The sequence below is a fragment of the Patella vulgata genome, chromosome 8 (genome assembly GCF_932274485.2).
Source record: "Patella vulgata chromosome 8, xgPatVulg1.2, whole genome shotgun sequence".
Taxonomy (NCBI): Eukaryota; Metazoa; Mollusca; class Gastropoda; family Patellidae; genus Patella; species Patella vulgata.
Window position 1 is genome coordinate 35,823,322 of NC_065886.2, and position 5,274 is coordinate 35,828,595.

The 5,274-nt window shown below is 34.6% G+C and overlaps 1 long non-coding RNA gene across 2 annotated transcripts; it reads right to left on the bottom strand.

Annotated features, from left to right (window-relative positions):
* Positions 1–1,519: 1,519 nt before the first annotated feature.
* On the bottom strand, positions 1,520–4,554 carry LOC130014008 (uncharacterized). 2 transcript variants are annotated; one of them, XR_008788985.1, is made up of 4 exons: positions 4,232–4,554; positions 3,326–3,631; positions 2,585–2,650; positions 1,520–1,770 (listed from the first exon to the last, which is right to left on the bottom strand). It is a non-coding gene; the product is annotated as an uncharacterized LOC130014008 (long non-coding RNA). The 2 variants fall into 2 exon arrangements; XR_008788984.1 differs by having other exon boundaries at positions 2,585–2,653.
* Positions 4,555–5,274: the final 720 nt, after the last annotated feature.

The following is a 5,274-nucleotide window of genomic DNA, read 5'->3' on the forward strand; positions in this document are numbered from 1 at the left end:
GTCACGTACAACCGGGGAATCGAAACCACATCACTTGACTCAATGGCAGACCTTATGATACAGCACGCACGTGCTAACCATTCGGCTATCTACTCTCCCCCCCCCTACCGAATCCCTGGTGAACTAAACTTGGGTGTCAACAGTAGTCCCAAATCTAGATCATATGTTTGCACAGTTAAATGTTCTATAAAAATCCCGTTAAAGCTGCCGTTAAATCTATTTTATTATGAAAATATATCACTTACTGTTAAAACATTTCTTGACAATAACTAAACCAATTATACCGAGAGCTATTATTAGACAGGGCACAATAACACATATGATGATAATAATTCCAGTAGGTGTAATTTCAACAGAAGTATTAATCAAGTCATTGGTAGCTGTAATAAGAAAGGTAACCTTTTGTTTAAAAGATTCCGTTTATTATCATAGACAATTGACACCTTTTGTCGTTGCTTTGAGGTTGATATGAATATTGCGGGTGCGGAGTAAGACGGTATGCCATACTATAAAGGTTAACGTATTTAGGTTTATGGGCATAGATTTGTGTAAAGTTTCAGACGGTACTCTTATTTTGCTCTTATTAATAATTTAACTTTTCTTGGTGGTTCATGCTATGCCCAAGAAAGGTCACCTGCACACGGGTCTTCGATTGCTAATTTATAAAAACGAATTAGGTTATTATGGAATAGCTCTGTAATAATAATATACGAACCCTGCGTTAGTGTGTGGCACACCCGCAATTCTCCATACTTGTTCTTTAAGTAAATACAGTATTTACCAATGTAATGTTTGGTAACAACATAAACAGAAAGACTAAGATTATAATGATGTGGTTTAGTTGTATTAATCAGGGTATAATTAATGTATCGGTAATGACGGTTAATCCCTACTGGTAATATTATCGATTCCATTTCTATTGAAGGTCTAGGATACCCAGTTATCTCCCTTACTATCATTATCTTTTCACCACCTTCAACTAAAGTGACGTCATCACTTGACATTGAGTTTTCTGCTGGTGGACAACAATCAGGGTCTGTCAATACTGTAAACGTAAATTAAAGTTAAACATTAAACGATTACATACATTATATTATACTGTTACTAGCATTTGGATATGTATGGCAACCAATTCTATGCCTACCTTGAAAATTACTACATAGTGTCAGATTTCCACCTTCATTCTGAACATCAACACAATATTTCCCAACATACTCAATGTTTATAAACAGTGGATGTCAGGTTGTATTGGTGGGGTTTGGTAGTACTGAATTTGTATCTGTTGTGTAATCATTCCAACCTTTTACATATAGTCTGTTACAGTACAAGACCGTCACTAATATTCAAAGTTGGACAGTTTGGAGGAAACCAACTGAGTAACTGAATATGTGAATATGTGAAGTTAATATTCAATAAATTACTCACTAGGTAGATCTAGGATAAAAGATGTTTGGTGTTCATTATCTGCAATGGCTGTCGTCGTTTTAATAGGAGGTGGATAGATAGATAGTGTAAAGGATACATTTCTGGTAGCATGTATATTGTATACTGTGCATGTATAATCTCCATCATCTGATTCTTGTAGATTTAGTAGAATGAGTTGAGTATTATAACTTAAAATCTTCCCATCTTTATACCAACTGATAATACATGCTGGATCACAATCACTCATACAATTAACTGTTAATTCCTCTCCTACACGTTTCGTTATTTCTTCATCAGGTTTTAGATTTGTATCATCATAGATTAATTGTATATCATATGGTCCATCTGTAATATAATTATAAGTTTTTAACATAATAGACTAATGTTGTTGCCTATATATATATAATATAGTTATATTCAGTTTAATGTTGTATCATATAATGGCCCATCTGTATTATGTTTTTCCAAGACACAAAACCTCAATGTCAGATAGTAATAATCAGTAATGTGCCAATTCCATATAATAAAGTATTCTATGAACATCATTACCCCGGAACCAAGGCTAAATAATGAACTTAATTACCTTCATTTATATTTTGATGTATGTTCTACATAATAGTAACAGTACATTTTTACTCAATTACAGACCCACAGGCTGACCAAAGGGGGTAGCCGACCTCGATTCTAGAACCGTTAAGATATGAATCATGAACTTTGAATCTGCACCGGTTCTCCATGGGCGTCACACATGGGGGTGGGGGTGGGGGGGGGGTTGTTGGTCCCCCCAAAACATTTACATAGTAGGCCCTAACTCCTATTTATTTACAACATTTATTAGGATTAGTTAAGATTCTATCTGTATAAAACCTTTACATATCCCAATATGTTGGTGTGATGTTTTAGTTTAACCCCGTAAAATATGCCAAAACAGTGTTTAAAGAATACTGAAACTTTAAAAAAATTTATGTGGGTTGCCCCCAACCCGCCACCCCCCAGTGGCAGGGTGACCTTACCACACTCTCCCTATTGCGCTACATCGGCTGATGCGCAGCCTCGTGCCTCCAGCGTCACAGATTGTCAACATTTTATATAATTTCATTTCATATAGCAAATATATTCAATTCAAGATAATATGAATAGTTTAAATTTGTCTACTCACATTCTGGTTGAAGAATAAAATCATCAGAGGTACCCAAAACATCTTTACATCTTGTATGTCCCTTAACTACTAGAGTAAAGCAAAAATAAAAACATAGAAAAGCGAGGCATTTTGAATGACTTTGAGATATCGAGGAAACTGTGTAGTATACTCAGTATTTGAATACTAATTGTGTGCACGATGGGGTCTATATAGGTAAAGTATTGTGTAGAAACCATGGTAATATGGAGGACACGGTGTAGTATAATCAATATTTGAATAATAATTGTGTACACGATGGTTCTATAAAGTATTGTGTTTTATTATATCTTATATAAAGGTTACGTTCCATATGTATATACGTTTGTTAAATTGATAATGCTACACAACAAAATAGATGAACTTGTAGATGTGACATTGATCATGCAATGTAGAAATATGATCAATGAAACAGAAGACCTTTATTTGAAGTTAAAGCCGTTGAAGCCTGTATGGGATGAGAACAACAGCAGTTACTAACGACATTTCTCCTATAAAAAGAGACTATCTTTTATAAACGCCATGCTGACCAGGTCGTGTATATTTAAATATCCAGGCCAGCCGCTGTACACTGAGACCACTAATGTGAACAATGTAGAGTGTTTACAATAATTTTTTGTGGATGACGAATCGACGAACCGACGGAGCTGAAGACAATATACGGTCAATTTCCATGTGGGCGTATAAATTAAGAATATGTAAAAACTATTGAAATGAACTTACCTGTGTTCAGTGTAGAACCAGGTGTTAAATCCTGTAAACTAGTTTTACAATCAGGATCATCTGTAGCTATACAGATTATATCATCTCCTTTATCATTTATATCAACATCTCTATCGTTTAGTATACTACCATTACCATAATATATGCCATGTTTAAACCATATATACATCATAGGTAAATTATGATCAGTTGGTTCGGTTGTTGATGTAACGTTACAAGTCAGAGTTAGCTCCCCTAATAATTTATCATTCACTTGTTGTAGAACTGGTTGTTCATCGGGTGGAACTAATCTTATACTTGGTTTATCTGTAAGAAATCCCCAAAATATTTTATCCTATACGCAACAGTCCAGATTGTTCACATACAGATCTCATAATTCACAAACATTAATGTAAATACTGCAGCTATTTTATAAATAGGTACATCCGAGTAATCATTATAACAATATTTGCGTATTATAGATCAAAAACAGAATATGACAGTTTAAAGTATATTTTGGACGTGTACAACTCGACCCGGTACAGAAATACATATTATGAACACATGCCTGATGATGGTAAATTTGGTGAATGGAATGGAATCTCCATATTGAAACACTGGACAGATTGTTATGACCCTAACAAGTGGTGGAACTATTCTAGTGTCTAGTGGAACCGAAAGTAAACCGTATGTAAATAGGATGAAAAGAAACAACGTTACAATATTTACATCGTTATCTTTAATAAATGTACTGTATATATTTACGTGGTTTGATCTGAATATCTACAGTAATAATATTATGTGCCTAGAATGGTAAGTTGCAGACCATAGCCATGTGTGACTATCCCATCTTTGTATTCAACAGCAATATGACTATTTACTTTGAATATGGCTATGGTAACTATCTAACGTGATAAGAGTATTTACCTGTAACTATGAGTTTTATACCACAACCAGGTACTTCAAGTTCCCCAGATGCACAACAATATACACCAGCATCGTGTGACGTTACTTCCTCTAGTTGAAATATAAATGAGGTTATATTGTTGACAGCTACATTGATTCTATATGATTCATTTATCCACCTGTTTAAAAGTTTAAACTGGCCAGGAAAACCTAGGAATAGAATAATACCATTGGGTTTCTTTATTTCGTAAAGATCGTCCACATCAGTTATTTTATCCAGTTTAAAAAACAGTTCAGCACGTTCATGTTGGTTTACTATTTCTGTATCAGTAATATAACAAGATAAAACTGAAATGAAAAAGGTAAAAACATATGATATAAACACTGAGTGAACCAACCTAAAGCGTGATTTATACAATAACACGAATTCCGCTCCATAGCACTATATTATCATATCATTGAAAACATCGATAAGAGCAGGACACAGCGCACCGAGTCGGGCAAAACTCCCCCCTTTGTACACTGTGTGGCGTATGCCCGTCGTCATTAGCCCAGTCGGGGCAGAACAATTTAGGACGTTAAACCCCATTTCATTTCGTCAGTGAAAACACTCCATAATATTATAATATATTTTATCTTCGATGAGAAACCATGTTTAGATTTAAACCTAAAACCTATTGCTGCATGATTTCTGCAATATCCACTCTGTAATAAGAGCCAAAGGGATTGTTTTATAATATCTTCAGTGACACGAATTTCACTCCACAATATTATATTATATCATAGTATCTTCAGTCAAAAACTGTTTTCAAAGCCGCTTGTCATCCTTTGTATTTTTTGTTTTTGGAAAGTATCATATATTGATAATTGAACAATTAATTTCTCAACATAGATTCAATCAAATTAAAAGGCATACTCCTGAAACAATGGCTCTAGAAATCCCTCTCTGGCCATTGCTGGGTAGGCTTCTGATACTTGAGTTTTTGAGGAAGTGTGTCTATTCTTCCCGTTCAATCAAATCTATCCCAAGTACAGAAACATGACAGCGCTTCGTTTAATCTGGG